The sequence below is a fragment of the Heterodontus francisci genome, chromosome 1 (assembly GCF_036365525.1).
Source record: "Heterodontus francisci isolate sHetFra1 chromosome 1, sHetFra1.hap1, whole genome shotgun sequence".
Classification (NCBI taxonomy): Eukaryota; Metazoa; Chordata; class Chondrichthyes; order Heterodontiformes; family Heterodontidae; genus Heterodontus; species Heterodontus francisci.
Window position 1 is genome coordinate 277,902,131 of NC_090371.1, and position 17,831 is coordinate 277,919,961.

Here is a 17,831-nt window from a genome sequence, read left to right on the forward strand (position 1 = left end):
TAATGGAGATGTTGACTAAAGAGAGCAATCAATCTTGATCAAGTAGTCTTCAACAGAGCAAGAAAAATGAGCTGGCTTTAGATAATAACAACACTGTGATGGGACAGAATAACTGGCCCATTAATTCTAGCTGTAACCACTGACCTCAAAATGGCAAACAAAACTACTATCAAATTATTTAAATGCTTTGATTGATTGGTATTTGTTTTCCAATTAAATCTTCCTTTCAGATAAATCACAAACATTTGTTCTACAGAGGTGTGACACCTTGAGATTTGATGCGTTGGAGGTTCAATATGTCTGAGGCCGAACATTCATCTGTGACACCTTTGACAGATGGGCATGGCTTACGAGACCTTTAACTATACAAAATTGGAAAAGTTGCAGGATTATAGGCAGGTCAGAAACACAAAGAAGGAGCCAATCAATATAGTAATATAGCATGAAGACTGCAGCTGTAATGCTTAAAAAAGTGTTATTTGAGATCTCCCATTGCTTTGCCTGGAGTGAGTCACAGGACACACTGAGGGTAATTTTGATTTTGGATTTTTGTGATATGGATTCAACTGCCAGCTATACATCTATCCCAATTTTCACATCCATGAAAATGATGGATTAACAGCACCCGTATAGCTATTTTCTGCTACACCTGATGCAAGCAGTGGCCATATAAACATGGCTTGTGGAAGCCTGAAGTGGTGTTTGAGAAGATAAACCATTTAAAGGGCCAGCAACATTTCAGATGCCTTGTTGGGTCGGTGGGATGGGGGGGTGCGATGAGCATTTTTCATTAAAACCCAGCCAAAGTCTCAAGGATTAGATTACTCTGTCCACGACCTTGTCATTCAAAGAGATATCCCATGAGCAAGAGTCCTCCAATGAACAGGCTTCACTGTGGAACAAGAGGAAGCAGAAGTTGCGAAAGGAAAGATTCTTATAAGAATCCTCCTTAAAGCTTTGGTTTTTCAAGACCTCCCTGTATCTTTTCTTTTGTTCTTCAATTAGTATTCTTTACACTCCCCTTACAACGCCCTCAGTCTGGCAAGCAGACCATTCATGTGGAATACACATTATTCCCTACGCAACATAAAGGAAACTAGAATGGGATGGGTAAAAATTAGCCATTTCTATTTGCTTACGTAGATGCTGTTCATGTCACAACCTGCCACTTTCATGCTTTGCCTTTTTTATAGTGTATATTTGTGCCTTGAAGCCGAACATGCTTTGACACTTCAATGAAGTACCATTCCCACCCACAACCCCAACCTCAACTCACCCCACCCACAACCCGCCTGCCGAAGCCTGTGAGTTAGCTGGTGGCAGGATTTCTGTGAGAAGCTCCTGTGTTCCTTGTGGTTTTGGACTTAAGTCAGTACGGGCACAGATGGCCCTGCTGCCCTGCCTCAGACCTGTGGTGTCAGCCTGGCCCTGGCTGCTTTCTGCCACATGGGAAGCCATTGTAGGTGCGACTGGAGTGATATGGATGTGGTGCTATTGATGTGATAACACACCATTCATTCTCTGGTAGTTCAACCCTGGCCCTACTTCTTGTGCCCATGTCCACCAGCAGACCACACCCAAAGCAGAAAGACATTGCTGAGGCTGAACCAAATTGTTCACAACTTCAGCGTTTTACCTGACCCTGAGTTGAGCTTCCGAACCCATATCTTCTCCATCACCAGGATTGCCTACTTCCACCCCATCTCAGCTCATGAGTTATTTTACTAGCTATAAAATGGCTACAATTCTTTGCCTCAATTTTTTGTCTGGTTATGCTCCAGTGAAGCACCTTTGAACATTTTCTTACTTGTGCTATATAAATGTAAGTGGGTATTGTAAGAAATAATGGGCTAGAAATTCAGCTCTGTAGCACCCAGTTTTTTGGTGCTATGGGAGCAGTTTTATGTCCAAAATGGCGTCCATGCCATATGAGCCTCGCCAGATGCCATTTTGGTAAAGACCGAATAAGAGACATTGTTTACCCACATCCGAAGCAGGCATTCGACCATTAACATATGTAAATAAAGGGCCTAACTCCTGCTTCACCACCTTCTTGCAAGTTTGGCTTGTTCATAAGGCAGCGAGCACCAGTGCTTATTGTCTCTGGGAAAACCAATGCTAAACAGCACGGAATTTTTAAAAAAAGTTAAGTACTTACCATAATCACTGTTGCTCCCAAGATCTCCAGCCTCACTCCTGACTCTGACCTCCAGGCGCCTCCTAATCTCTCCACAGCCCCAGCCCTGACTTCACAGAATTCTTCACAGGATTGTTACAGCACAGAAGGAGACCATTTGCCCCATTTTAGCATTACCCTTTGCACATGCTCCCACCAGTGACCTGGCCAATATTTATCCCTCAAGCAACATCACAAAAAACAGACTATCTGGTCATTATCACAGTATGTTTGCCAGCTTTTCTTGGTTGATGAAAACTTCCAGCTGTTGGACTTCAACATGATGTGTCAGGTTCACAATGTGGAATGCTTGCTTGTCCTCTGACTGAGACTTTCTCCTATCTGAGTCTTGCCTCAGGTCTGTTTTGCTGTGGACTTCATGTATCGGCTTGTGTTTATACAGGTCTCTGGTGCATTCTTTGCTGCTGTTGCCTTGTTGCTGTGCCTGTCTTCTGTTGGCTCCTGTCCTGCCGTGGCTTCTGGCTGCATCTCCAGAGCCAAAACTCCTGCATAGGCGGACCTAGTGTCCATTTACACCATCCGCCTTGCACATGTCTTGAAATGCAGGGCAATTTCGCCATGAGTGGGACAGACCGCACTTACCACATAGCTTGTTTGCTCTTTTCGACCTAGTTATCATGCCAATACTGTTAGCTGCACCTAGTGCTTGCAGATGCTGTTGTCCAACTACAATATCTTCTTATTTCCTGCCATCTTCCAGTAGTGCATCAATGCTGTGACATTTCTTTTACCCGAAGAGGTCTTTCTGAAATACTTCATTTGGTGTCGATATGATCACCAACTCCGTTATTTAGTCTGACAGCTCAGCTCAGAAGTCGCATTCATTGCCCTTACTTTGGCATCTACTGATGAACTGGTCTATTGATTCCTGTGGCTGTTACCCATAGGACATCAATTCCAGGAGGTGAATCCTAAAATTCACTCTTAATCTGAATTGATCTTCCAGCACTTTCCATATCATTGCGGGATCTTTATGGTCCTGTTCAGATAAACCAGAGGTATTGATTCTGTGCAATCCCTCAGTTCCAATCACTATCATTATTTTTACAGCATGTTTTTCTGGTTCTACAATGACTTGGTCTGTAAAGCATAATTGCATTCTCTGTTGGAACAGTTTGAATTTGGATAGGATATCCAAGGCTTTCCAGTTCATGCTGGGAAATTATCTGGTATCTATTTTTCTGCTGTTCTTTTTGCTTTAAATCTTGCTTTAAGAAATTGCTTTAAGACCTGGTTCTGTGACTCTGAACTGATTTCCCTTTTAAAAATTTTCTTCTTTAGACTGGCTAGTTTGATTGACAGGAGCAGCTTGTCTGTTTATCTAGCTTCCAGCACTCAAGTTTGTTTGTTTATGCAGCTAAGCAATAGGCATTTCAAGTGCTTTTTTTGTTCCCTGCTAGTTTGTTTATCCAGCCATTCAAGAGGCAATTCTTCACGGTTGAGTGGTTTTAATGGTTTTTCTAAATACTGGCTGAGTGAATGAGATCTCTTCAGCATTTGAGTGATTTAATGCTTTCTCTTTATAGCTCTAGCTGCGAGCTGTGTGAATGAAGGATTCTCACGCTTTTCACTGTCGGGTGCCTCCTGTAATGGCGTGGACCTGATCAGTGTAAGAAAGGGATTGGGTCTTCCTGATATTTTTTACTCTCCCAGGCAGCCTTTGTGAAACAAAAGAAATCTCTCCAGTGGCTGTAGGAAAGTCATTTTCCTGTGATCTTCAGTCTTGGATTCTGTCTTCTCAGAACAGCTGCCACCACGTAATGAGAAGCTTTTTATGTTGTTTGATGCAACATAAATGATGTGCGTGGAGTTCAGTTGATTGAACATCTCAAACAGGTTTATTAAACAGCTAACAACTATATACATTACAGAGCTACTTATTTACAGGACTTGCCTCCTGGTGTTACAGTTCCGAGTGGGACTGGCACTTCATCGCATGACCATGTAATGGTACTTAGTTCATTAGCAAACTAAAATCTTAAAGGCAATCACGCAAGAAGTTTAAAACATTAATTCATCAAATTAAATAACTGTGAGCTTAGAGCCTTGCCATGTACTGTATGATAATGTAGTGTAGTTGTCTCCTTTATTACCACATTCTGAAAATCAGAATAATAGTTATTTGAAGCATTCAGATTTCACTTGGCACTTAAAGTGCAGGGCTTCCAATCTTTTCATCTTCGTTGCTCAATGAAATGCTCCAATTCCCATAAAATATTGTGGCTCCACATCATTTCTTACATCTCACTTGAAAAATGGAGAGGGCCAAGATGTAAATAGAGATTTTTAAAAAGGTGTTTCCTAAAATAACAAATTACATCCAAGTGGTTTGAATAGATTTTACTGCTGTCCACTTCCATTTCCTTTCCAATATGAGTCCATGCATTTTTGATCTGAGAATGTCAGCAGTTTGTCAAGATTGTGATATGTCTCTTTTCCCCGAACCCTTACATGACAGTGTCAATTTTTCAATCGCCTCACTTCAAGCACACGTCATCTAGCATCAATGGTCGTGTTTCAGTATGTGTGATGTTTCAGTGTATGTAATGTTTTAGTGTGTGTGGTGTTTCAGTGTATGTAATGTTTTAGTGTGTGTAGTGTTTCAGTGTGTGTAGTGTTTCAGTGTGTGTAGTGTTTCAGTGTGTGTGGTGTTTCAGTGTGTGTAGTGTTTCAGTGTATGTAATGTTTTAGTGTGTGTGGTGTTTCAGTGTATGTAGTGTTTTAGTGTGTGTAGTGTTTCAGTGTATGTAGTGTTTCAGTGTATGTAGTGTTTCAGTGTGTGTGGTGTTTCAGTGTGTGTAGTGTTTCAGTGTATGTAATGTTTTAGTGTGTGTGGAGTTTCAGTGTATGTAATGTTTTAGTGTGTGTAGTGTTTCAATATGACAATATAAAAGGCACAATTCAACATGGTGGCTCCTCATCAGAGCCCTTTCCTATCCTGAGTGGCGTGAAACAGGGCTGTGTTCTCGCACCCACGCTTTTTGGGATTTTCATCTCCCTGCTGCTTTCACATGCGTTCAAGTCCTCTGAAGAAGGAATTTTCCTCCACACAAGATCAGGGGGCAGGTTGTTCAACCTTGCCCGTCTAAGAGCGAAGTCCAAAGTACGGAAAGTCCTCATCAGGGAACTCCTCTTTGCTGACGATGCTGCTTTAACATCTCACTCTGAAGAGTGTCTGCAGTGTCTCACTGACAGGTTTGCGGCTGCCTGCAATGAATTTGGCTTAACCATCAGCCTCAAGAAAACGTACATCATGGGGCAGGACGTCAGAAATGCTCCAGCCATCAATATTGGCAACCACGCTCTGGAAATGGTTCAAGAGTTCACCTACCTAGGCTCAACTATCACCAGTAACCTGTCTCTCGATGCAGAAATCAACAAGCACATGGGAAAGGCTTCCACTGCTATGTCCAAACTGGCCAAGAGAGTGTGGGAAAATGGCGCACTGACACGGAACACAAAAGTCCGAGTGTATCAGGCCTGTGTCTTCAGTACCTTGCTCTATGGCAGCGAGGCCTAGACAACGTATGTCAGCCAAGACCGATGTCTCAATTCATTCCATCTTCGCTGTCTCCGGAGAATACATGGCATCAGGTGGCAGGACCGTATCTCCAACACAGAAGTCCTCGAGGCGGCCAACATCCCCAGCTTATACACACTACTGAGTCAGCGGCGCTTGAGATGGCTTGGCCATGTGAGCCGCATGGAAGATGGCAGGATCCCCAAAAACACATTGTACAGCGAGCTCGCCACTGGTATCAGACCTTCCGGCCGTCCACGTCTCCGCTTTAAAGACGTCTGCAAACGCGACATGAAATCGTGTGACATTGATCACAAGTCGTGGGAGTCAGTTGCCAGCGTTCGCCAGAGCTGGCGGGCAGCCATAAAGACGGGGCTAAAGTGTGGCGAGTCGAACAGACTTAGCAGTTGGCAGGAAAAAAGACAGAGGCGCAAGGGGAGAGCCAACTGTGCAACAGCCCCGACAAACAAATTTCTCTGCAGCACCTGTGGAAGAGCCTGTCACTCTAGAATTGGCCTTTATAGCCACTCCAGGCGCTGCTTCACAAACCACTGACCACCTCCAGGCGCTTATCCATTGTCTCTCGAGATAAGGAGGCCAAAGACAGATGTAGTGTTTCAGTGTATGTAATGTTTTAGTGCATGTAGTGTTTCAGTGTATGTAGTGTTTTAGTGTGTGTTGCGTTTCAGTGTATGTAATGTTTTAGTGTATGTAGTGTTTTAGTGTGTGTAGTGTTTCAGTGTATGTAGTGTTTTAGTGTGTGTAGTGTTTTAGTGTGTGTGGTGTTTCAGTGTGTGTAGTGTTTTAGTGTGTGTAGTGCTTTAGTGTGTGTGGTGTTTCAGTGTATGTAGTGTTTTAGTGTGTGTAGTGTTTTAGTGTGTGTGGTGTTTCAGTGTGTGTAGTGTTTTAGTGTGTGTAGTGTTTTAGTGTGTGTAGTGTTTTAGTGTGTGTGGTGTTTCAGTGTGTGTAGTGTTTTAGTGTGTGTAGTGTTTTAGTGTGTGTGGTGTTTCAGTGTATGTAGTGTTTTAGTGTGTGTAGTGTTTCAGTGTATGTAGTGTTTTAGTGTGTGTAGTATTTTAGTGTATGTAGTGTTTTAGTGTGTGTAATGTTTTAGTGTGTGTTGTGTTTCAGTGTATGTAGTGTTTTAGTGTGTGTAGTGTTTTAGTGTGTGTGGTGTTTCAGTGCATGTAATGTTTTAGTGTGTGTAGTGTTTCAGTGTATGTAGTGTTTTAGTGTGTGTAGTGTTTTAGTGTGTGTGGTGTTTCAGTGTATGTAGTGTTTCAGTGTATGTAGTGTTTCAGTGTATGTAGTGTTTCAGTGTATGTAATGTTTTAGTGTGTGTAGTGTTTCAGTGTATGTAGTGTTTTAGTGTGTGTAGTATTTTAGTGTATGTAATGTTTTAGTGTGTGTTGTGTTTCAGTGTATGTAGTGTTTTAGTGTGTGTGGTGTTTCAGTGTATGTAATGTTTTAGTGTGTGTTGTGTTTCAGTGTATGTAGTGTTTTAGTGTGTGTAGTATTTTAGTGTGTGTGGTGTTTCAGTGTGTGTAGTGTTTTAGTGTGTGTAGTGTTTTAGTGTGTGTGGTGTTTCAGTGTATGTAGTGTTTTAGTGTGTGTAGTGTTTCAGTGTATGTAGTGTTTTAGTGTGTGTAGTATTTTAGTGTATGTAGTGTTTTAGTGTGTGTAGTGTTTTAGTGTGTGTGGTGTTTCAGTGTATGTAGTGTTTTAGTGTGTGTGGTGTTTCAGTGTATGTAGTGTTTTAGTGTGTGTAGTGTTTCAGTGTATGTAGTGTTTTAGTGTGTGTAGTATTTTAGTGTATGTAGTGTTTTAGTGTGTGTAGTGTTTTAGTGTGTGTGGTGTTTCAGTGTATGTAGTGTTTCAGTGTATGTAGTGTTTCAGTGTATGTAGTGTTTCAGTGTATGTAATGTTTTAGTGTGTGTAGTGTTTTAGTGTATGTAGTGTTTTAGTGTGTGTAGTGTTTTAGTGTGTGTGGTGTTTCAGTGTATGTAGTGTTTTAGTGTGTGTAGTATTTTAGTGTATGTAGTGTTTTAGTGTGTGTAGTGTTTTAGTGTGTGTGGTGTTTCAGTGTATGTAGTGTTTTAGTGTGTGTAGTATTTTAGTGTATGTAGTGTTTTAGTGTGTGTAGTGTTTTAGTGTGTGTGGTGTTTCAGTGTATGCCTACTGACCACCTCCAGGCGCGTATCCATTGTCTCTCGAGATAAGGAGGCCCAAAAGAAGAAGAATGTTTTAGTGTGTGTAGTATTTTAGTGTATGTAGTGTTTTAGTGTGTGTAGTGTTTTAGTGTGTGTGGTGTTTCAGTGTATGTAGTGTTTTAGTGTGTGTAGTGTTTCAGTGTATGTAATGTTTTAGTGTGTGTGGTGTTTCAGTGTATGTAGTGTTTTAGTGTGTGTAGTGTTTCAGTGTGTGTAGTGTTTCAGTGTGTGTAGTGTTTCAGTGTGTGTAGTGTTTTAGTGTGTGTGGTGTTTCAGTGTATGTAGTGTTTTAGTGTGTGTAGTGTTTCAGTGTATGTAGTGTTTTAGTGTGTGTAGTATTTTAGTGTATGTGGTGTTTCAGTGTGTGTAGTATTTTAGTGTATGTAGTGTTTTAGTGTGTGTAGTATTTTAGTGTATGTAGTGTTTTAGTGTGTGTAGTGTTTCAGTGTGTGTAGTGTTTTAGTGTGTGTGGTGTTTCAGTGTGTGTAGTGTTTCAGTGTATGTAGTGTTTTAGTGTGTGTGGTGTTTCAGTGTATGTAGTGTTTTAGTGTGTGTGGTGTTTCAGTGTGTGTAGTGTTTCAGTGTATGTAGTGTTTTAGTGTGTGTGGTGTTTCAGTGTGTGTAGTGTTTCAGTGTATGTAGTGTTTTAGTGTGTGTGGTGTTTCACTGTATGTGGTGTTTTAGTGTGTGTAGTGTTTCAGTGTATGTAGTGTTTTAGTGTGTGTAGTGTTTCAGTGTGTGTAGTGTTTTAGTGTGTGTGGTGTTTCAGTGTATGTAATGTTTTAGTGTGTGTAGTGTTTCAGTGTATGTAGTGTTTTAGTGTGTGTAGTGTTTCAGTGTGTGTAGTGTTTTAGTGTGTGTGGTGTTTCAGTGTGTGTGGTGTTTCAGTGTGTGTAGTGTTTTAGTGTGTGTAGTGTTTTAGTGTATGTAATGTTTTAGTGTGTGTAGTATTTTAGTGTATGTAGTGTTTTAGTGTGTGTAGTGTTTTAGTGTGTGTAGTGTTTTAGTGTGTGTGGTGTTTCAGTGTATGTAATGTTTTAGTGTGTGTTGTGTTTCAGTGTATGTAATTTTTAGTGTATGTAGTGTTTTAGTGTGTGTAGTGTTTCAGTCTATGTAGTGTTTTAGTGTGTGTAGTGTTTTAGTGTGTGTTGTGTTTCAGTGTATGTAATGTTTTAGTGTATGTAGTGTTTTAGTGTGTGTTGTGTTTCAGTGTATGTAGTGTTTTAGTGTGTGTAGTGTTTTAGTGTGTGTGGTGTTTCAGTGTGTGTAGTGTTTCAGTGTGTGTAGTGTTTTAGTGTGTGTAGTGTTTTAGTGTGTGTAGTGTTTTAGTGTGTGTGGTGTTTTAGTGTATGTAGTGTTTTAGTGTGTGTAGTGTTTCAGTGTGTGTAGTGTTTTAGTGTGTGTAGTGTTTTAGTGTGTGTGGTGTTTCAGTGTATGTAGTGTTTTAGTGTGTGTAGTGTTTCAGTGTATGTAGTGTTTTAGTGTGTGTAGTATTTTAGTGTATGTAGTGTTTTAGTGTGTGTAGTGTTTTAGTGTGTGTAGTGTTTCAGTGTATGTAGTGTTTTAGTGTGTGTAGTATTTTAGTGTATGTAATGTTTTAGTGTGTGTTGTGTTTCAGTGTATGTAGTGTTTTAGTGTGTGTAGTGTTTTAGTGTGTGTGGTGTTTCAGTGCATGTAATGTTTTAGTGTGTGTAGTGTTTCAGTGTATGTAGTGTTTTAGTGTGTGTAGTGTTTTAGTGTGTGTGGTGTTTCAGTGTATGTAGTGTTTCAGTGTATGTAGTGTTTTAGTGTGTGTAGTGTTTCAGTGTATGTAGTGTTTTAGTGTGTGTAGTATTTTAGTGTATGTAATGTTTTAGTGTGTGTTGTGTTTCAGTGTATGTAGTGTTTTAGTGTGTGTGGTGTTTCAGTGTATGTAATGTTTTAGTGTGTGTTGTGTTTCAGTGTATGTAGTGTTTTAGTGTGTGTAGTATTTTAGTGTGTGTGGTGTTTCAGTGTGTGTAGTGTTTTAGTGTGTGTGGTGTTTCAGTGTATGTAGTGTTTTAGTGTGTGTAGTGTTTCAGTGTATGTAGTGTTTTAGTGTGTGTAGTATTTTAGTGTATGTAGTGTTTTAGTGTGTGTAGTGTTTTAGTGTGTGTGGTGTTTCAGTGTATGTAATGTTTTAGTGTGTGTAGTATTTTAGTGTATGTAGTGTTTTAGTGTGTGTAGTGTTTTAGTGTGTGTGGTGTTTCAGTGTATGTAGTGTTTTAGTGTGTGTAGTGTTTCAGTGTATGTAATGTTTTAGTGTGTGTGGTGTTTCAGTGTATGTAGTGTTTTAGTGTGTGTAGTGTTTCAGTGTATGTAGTGTTTTAGTGTGTGTAGTGTTTCAGTGTGTGTAGTGTTTCAGTGTGTGTAGTGTTTTAGTGTGTGTGGTGTTTCAGTGTATGTAGTGTTTTAGTGTGTGTAGTGTTTCAATGTATGTAGTGTTTTAGTGTGTGTAGTATTTTAGTGTATGTGGTGTTTCAGTGTGTGTAGTATTTTAGTGTATGTAGTGTTTTAGTGTGTGTAGTATTTTAGTGTATGTAGTGTTTTAGTGTGTGTAGTGTTTCAGTGTGTGTAGTGTTTTAGTGTGTGTGGTGTTTCAGTGTGTGTAGTGTTTCAGTGTATGTAGTGTTTTAGTGTGTGTGGTGTTTCAGTGTATGTAGTGTTTTAGTGTGTGTGGTGTTTCAGTGTGTGTAGTGTTTCAGTGTATGTAGTGTTTTAGTGTGTGTGGTGTTTCAGTGTGTGTAGTGTTTCAGTGTATGTAGTGTTTTAGTGTGTGTGGTGTTTCACTGTATGTGGTGTTTTAGTGTGTGTAGTGTTTCAGTGTATGTAGTGTTTTAGTGTGTGTAGTGTTTCAGTGTGTGTAGTGTTTTAGTGTGTGTGGTGTTTCAGTGTATGTAATGTTTTAGTGTGTGTAGTGTTTCAGTGTATGTAATGTTTTAGTGTGTGTTGTGTTTCAGTGTATGTAGTGTTTTAGTGTGTGTAGTGTTTCAGTGTGTGTAGTGTTTTAGTGTGTGTGGTGTTTCAGTGTGTGTGGTGTTTCAGTGTGTGTAGTGTTTTAGTGTGTGTAGTGTTTTAGTGTATGTAATGTTTTAGTGTGTGTAGTATTTTAGTGTATGTAGTGTTTTAGTGTGTGTAGTGTTTTAGTGTGTGTGGTGTTTCAGTGTATGTAATGTTTTAGTGTGTGTTGTGTTTCAGTGTATGTAATTTTTAGTGTATGTAGTGTTTTAGTGTGTGTAGTGTTTCAGTCTATGTAGTGTTTTAGTGTGTGTAGTGTTTTAGTGTGTGTGGTGTTTCAGTGTATGTAATGTTTTAGTGTATGTAGTGTTTTAGTGTGTGTAGTGTTTCAGTGTATGTAGTGTTTTAGTGTGTGTAGTGTTTTAGTGTGTGTGGTGTTTCAGTGTGTGTGGTGTTTCAGTGTGTGTAGTGTTTTAGTGTGTGTAGTGTTTTAGTGTGTGTAGTGTTTTAGTGTGTGTGGTGTTTCAGTGTATGGAGTCTTTTAGTGTGTGTAGTGTTTTAGTGTGTGTGGTGTTTCAGTGTGTGCAGTGTTTTAGTGTGTGTGGTGTTTCAGTGTGTGTGGTGTTTTAGTGTGTGTTGTGTTTCAGTGTATGTCGTGTTTTAGTGTGTGTAGTGTTTCAGTGTATGTAGTGTTTTAGTGTGTGTAGTATTTTAGTGTATGTAGTGTTTTAGTGTGTGTAGTGTTTCAGTGTATGTAGTGTTTTAGTGTGTGTAGTATTTTAGTGTATGTAGTGTTTTAGTGTGTGTAGTGTTTCAGTGTATGTAGTGTTTTAGTGTGTGTGGTGTTTTAGTGTGTGTTGTGTTTCAGTGTATGTAGTGTTTTAGTGTGTGTAGTATTTTAGTGTATGTAGTGTTTTAGTGTGTGTAGTGTTTCAGTGTATGTAGTGTTTTAGTGTGTGTAGTGTTTTAGTGCGTGTGGTGTTTCAGTGTATGTAGTGTTTTAGTGTGTGTTGTGTTTCAGTGTATGTAGTGTTTTAGTGTGTGTTGTGCTTCAGTGTATGTAGTGTTTTAGTGTGTGTAGTGTTTTAGTGTGTGTGGTGTTTCAGTGTATGTAATGTTTTAGTGTGTGTTGTGTTTCAGTGTATGTAATGTTTTAGTGTGTGTAGTATTTTAGTGTATGTAGTGTTTTAGTGTGTGTAGTATTTCACCCTCGATAAAAACAAAGGTGACCGCGGTGACTGCAACAACTACCGTGGAATCTCCCTGCTCAGCATAGTGGGGAAAGTCTTTGCTCGAGTCGCTCTGAACAGGCTCCAGAAGCATGGCCGAGCGCGTCTACCCTGAGGCACAGTGTGGCTTTCGTGCAGAGAGATCGACTATTGACATGCTGTTCTCCCTTCGTCAGATACAGGAGAAATGCCGTGAACAACAGATGCCCCTCTACATTGCTTTCATTGATCTCACCAAAGCCTTTGACCTCGTCAGCAGACGTGGTCTCTTCAGACTACTAGAAAAGATCGGATGTCCACCAAAGCTACTAAGTATCATCACCTCATTCCATGACAATATGAAAGGCACAATTCAACATGGTGGCTCCTCATCAGAGCCCTTTCCTATCCTGAGTGGTGTGAAACAGGGCTGTGTTCTCGCACCCACACTTTTTGGGATTTTCTTCTCCCTGCTGCTTTCACATGCGTTCAAATCCTCTGAAGAAGGAATTTTCCTCCACACAAGATCAGGGGGCAGGTTGTTCAACCTTGCCCGTCTAAGAGCGAAGTCCAAAGTACGGAAAGTCCTCATCAGAGAACTCCTCTTTGCTGACGATGCTGCTTTAACATCTCACACTGAAGAATGCCTGCAGAGTCTCATCGACAGGTTTGCGTCTGCCTGCAATGAATTTGGCCTAACCATCAGCCTCAAGAAAACGAACATCATGGGGCAGGATGTCAGAAATGCTCCATCCATCAATATTGGCGACCACGCTCTGGAAGTGGTTCAAGAGTTCACCTACCTAGGCTCAACTATCACCAGTAACCTGTCTCTAGATGCAGAAATCAACAAGCGCATGGGTAAGGCTTCCACTGCTATGTCCAGACTGGCCAAGAGAGTGTGGGAAAATGGCGCACTGACACGGAACACAAAAGTCCGAGTGTATCAGGCCTGTGTCCTCAGTACCTTGCTCTACGGCAGCGAGGCCTGGACAACGTATGCCAGCCAAGAGCGACGTCTCAATTCATTCCATCTTCGCTGCCTTCGGAGAATACTTGGCATCAGGTGGCAGGACTATATCTCCAACACAGAAGTCCTTGAAGCGGCCAACATCCCCAGCTTATACACACTACTGAGTCAGCGGCGCTTGAGATGGCTTGGCCATGTGAGCCGCATGGAAGATGGCAGGATCCCCAAGGACACATTGTACAGTGAGCTCGCCACTGGTATCAGACCCACCGGCCGTCCATGTCTCCGTTATAAAGACGTCTGCAAACGCGACATGAAATCGTGTGACATTGATCACAAGTCGTGGGAGTCAGTTGCCAGCATTCGCCAGAGCTGGCGGGCAGCCATAAAGACAGGGCTAAATTGTGGCGAGTCGAAGAGACTTAGTAGTTGGCAGGAAAAAAGACAGAGGCGCAAGGGGAGAGCCAACTGTGCAACAGCCCCAACAAACAAATTTCTCTGCAGCACCTGTGGAAGAGCCTGTCACTCCAGAATTGGCCTTTATAGCCACTCCAGGCGCTGCTTCACAAACCACTGATCACCTCCAGGCGCGTATCCATTGTCTCTCGAGATAAGGAGGCCCAAAAGAAAAGAAAAAAGAAAAAGTATTTTAGTGTATGTAGTGTTTTAGTGTGTGTAGTGTTTCAGTGTATGTAGTGTTTTAGTGTGTGTAGTATTTTAGTGTATGTAATGTTTCAGTGTATGTAGTGTTTTAGTGTGTGTAGTATTTTAGTGCATGTAGTGTTTTAGTGTGTGTAGTGTTTCAGTGTATGTAGTATTTTAGTGTGTGTAGTGTTTTAGTGTGTGTAGTATTTTAGTGTATGTAGTGTTTTAGTGTGTGTAGTGTTTTAGTGTGTGTAGTATTTTAGTGTATGTAGTGTTTTAGTGTGTGTAGTGTTTTAGTGTGTGTAGTGTTTCAGTGTGTGTAGTGTTTTAGTGTGTGTGGTGTTTTAGTGTGTGTAGTGTTTTAGTGTATGTAATGTTTTAGTGTGTGTAGTATTTTAGTGTATGTAGTGTTTTAGTGTGTGTTGTGTTTCAGTGTATGTAGTGTTTTAGTGTGTGTAGTGTTTTAGTGTGTGTGGTGTTTCAGTGTATGTAATGTTTTAGTGTGTGTTGTGTTTCAGTGTATGTAGTGTTTTAGTGTGTGTAGTATTTTATTGTATGTAATGTTTCAGTGTGTGTAGTGTTTTAGTGTGTGTAGTATTTTAGTGCATGTAGTGTTTTAGTGTGTGTAGTGTTTCAGTGTATGTAGTATTTTAGTGTGTGTGGTGTTTTAGTGTGTGTAGTATTTTAGTGTGTGCGGTGTTTTAGTGTGTGTAGTATTTTAGTGTGTGTAGTGTTTCAGTGTGTGTAGTGTTTTAGTGTGTGTGGTGTTTCAGTGTGTGTAGTGTTTTAGTGTATGTAATGTTTTAGTGTGTGTAGTATTTTAGTGTATGTAGTGTTTTAGTGTGTGCAGTGTTTTAGTGTGTGTGGTGTTTCAGTGTATGTAATGTTTTAGTGTGTGTTGTGTTTCAGTGTATGTAGTGTTTTAGTGTGTGTAGTGTTTTAGTGTGTGTAGTGTTTCAGTGTATGTAGTGTTTTAGTGTGTGTAGTGTTTTAGTGTATGTAGTGTTTTAGTGTGTGTAGTGTTTCAGTGTATGTAGTGTTTTAGTGTGTGTAGTGTTTTAGTGTGTGTGGTGTTTCAGTGTATGTAATGTTTTAGTGTATGTAGTGTTTTAGTGTGTGTAGTGTTTCAGTGTATGTAGTGTTTTAGTGTGTGTAGTGTTTTAGTGTGTGTGGTGTTTCAGTGTGTGTGGTGTTTTAGTGTGTGCAGTGTTTTAGTGTGTGCGGTGTTTCAGTGTATGTAGTGTTTTAGTGTGTGTAGTGTTTCAGTGTATGTAGTGTTTTAGTGTGTGTAGTATTTTAGTGTATGTAGTGTTTTAGTGTGTGTAGTGTTTCAGTGTGTGTAGTGTTTTAGTGTGTGTAGTGTTTTAGTGTGTGTGGTGTTTCAGTGTATGTAGTGTTTCAGTGTGTGTAGTGTTTTAGTGTGTGTAGTGTTTCAGTGTATGTAGTGTTTTAGTGTGTGTAGTGTTTCAGTGTATGTAGTGTTTTAGTGTGTGTAGTATTTTAGTGTATGTAGTGTTTTAGTGTGTGTAGTGTTTCAGTGTATGTAGTGTTTTAGTGTGTGTAGTATTTTAGTGTATGTAGTGTTTTATTGTGTGTAGTGTTTTAGTGTGTGCAGTGTTTTAGTGTGTGTGGTGTTTCAGTGTATGTAGTGTTTTAGTGTGTGTAGTGTTTCAGTGTATGTAGTGTTTTAGTGTGTGTAGTATTTTAGTGTATGTAGTGTTTTAGTGTGTGTAGTGTTTCAGTGTGTGTAGTGTTTTAGTGTGTGTAGTGTTTTAGTGTGTGTGGTGTTTCAGTGTATGTAGTGTTTCAGTGTGTGTAGTGTTTTAGTGTGTGTGGTGTTTCAGTGTATGTAGTGTTTTAGTGTGTGTAGTGTTTCAGTGTATGTAGTGTTTTAGTGTGTGTAGTATTTTAGTGTATGTAGTGTTTTAGTGTGTGTAGTGTTTCAGTGTATGTAGTGTTTTAGTGTGTGTAGTATTTTAGTGTATGTAGTGTTTTATTGTGTGTAGTGTTTCAGTGTATGTAGTGTTTTAGTGTGTGTGGTGTTTTAGTGTGTGTAGTATTTTAGTGTATGTAGTGTTTTAGTGTGTGTAGTGTTTCAGTGTATGTAGTGTTTTAGTGTGTGTAGTGTTTTAGTGTGTGTGGTGTTTCAGTGTATGTAGTGTTTTAGTGTGTGTTGTGTTTCAGTGTATGTAGTGTTTTAGTGCGTGTTGTGTTTCAGTGTATGTAGTGTTTTAGTGTGTGTAGTGTTTTAGTGTGTGTGGTGTTTCAGTGTATGTAATGTTTTAGTGTGTGTTGTGTTTCAGTGTATGTAATGTTTTAGTGTGTGTAGTATTTTAGTGTATGTAGTATTTCAGTGTATGTAGTGTTTTAGTGTGTGTAGTATTTTAGTGTATGTAGTGTTTTAGTGTGTGTAGTGTTTCAGTGTATGTAATGTTTTAGTGTGTGTAGTGTTTCAGTGTATTTAGTGTTTTAGTGTGTGTAGTATTTTAGTGTATGTAGTGTTTCAGTGTATGTAGTGTTTTAGTGTGTGTAGTGTTTCAGTGTATGTAGTGTTTTAGTGTGTGTAGTATTTTAGTGTATGTAGTGTTTTAGTGTATGTAGTGTTTTAGTGTGTGTAGTATTTTAGTGTATGTAGTGTTTCAGTGTATGTAGTGTTTTAGTGTGTGTAGTGTTTCAGTGTATGTAGTGTTTTAGTGTGTGTAGTATTTTAGTGTATGTAGTGTTTCAGTGTATGTAGTGTTTTAGTGTGTGTAGTGTTTCAGTGTATGTAGTGTTTTAGTGTGTGTAGTGTTTCAGTGTATGTAGTGTTTTAGTGTGTGTAGTGTTTCAGTGTATGTAGTGTTTTAGTGTGTGTAGTGTTTCAGTGTATGTAGTGTTTTAGTGTGTGTAGTGTTTCAGTGTATGTAGTGTTTTAGTGTGTGTAGTGTTTCAGTGTATGTAGTGTTTTAGTGTGTGTAGTGTTTCAGTGTATGTAGTGTTTTAGTGTGTGTAGTGTTTCAGTGTATGTAGTGTTTTAGTGTGTGTAGTGTTTCAGTGTATGTAATGGTTCAGTGTGTGTGGTGCCTATTTATATGAGGTGTCTCACAGAGTCTGAGAAAGATGCAGCAGCAAAGGAGGCCATTTAGCCCTTTGTGCCTGCGCTGGCTCTTTGCATGAGATATCCAATTCATCCCATTCCCTGCCCTAAAACAACAATAACAGCAACTTTGATTTTTTAGTATCTTTAGCACAATAAAACATCCTAAGACTTTTCACAGGGGCCTTAGTAAAAACTGTGATACCCAGTTACATAAGGAAATATTGGGACAGATACCAAAAGCTTGGTCAAAGAAACAGGCTTTAAAGAGCATCTTAAAAGATGAAAGTGAGGTAGCGAGGTGGAGCAGTTTATGGAGGGAATTTCAGAGCTTTGGGCCCAGACAACTGAAGGGACAGCCATCAATGGTGGAGCGATTAAAATAAGGAGTGCACAAAAGGCCAGAATTGGAGGAATTCAAATATCTCAGAGGGTTGTGGGGCTGAAGAAGATTATAGAGATAGGGAAAGGCAAAGCCATGGAGGTATTTGGAAACAAGGATGAGAATTTTAAAATCAAGACATTGCTTAACCGGGAGCCAATCTGAGTCACCGAGCACAGAGGTGATGGGTGAATGGGACTTGATATGAGTAAGGACACAGGCAGCAGACTTTTGGATGATGTCAAGTTTACAGTTGGTAGAATAGGGGAGGCTGAGCAGGTGTGTGTTGGAATAGTCAAGTCTAAAGGTATCAAAGGCATGGCTGAAGTTTTCAGCAGCAGATGAGCTGAGGCAGGGATGGAACCAGGTGATGTTATGAAGTTGGAAATAGGCAGTCTTCGTGATGGTATCGATATGTGGTAAAGGCCTGCTACCCGACCCGAACCTGACGGGACCCGACGACATGTGTCGGGTTCTGGTCGGGTCGGGTCGCACTTCCAGGTCCGGCATTCAGGCTCGGGTCGGGTCGGGCCGATCAGACGTGCTCCATCGCCACCTCAGGTAAGTGACTCCAATGTTAATTTACTTTTAAAGGTGGTTTTGTTACAGTTATTTTAAGCTTGTGCAGGTAAGGAACAAAGTGAAAG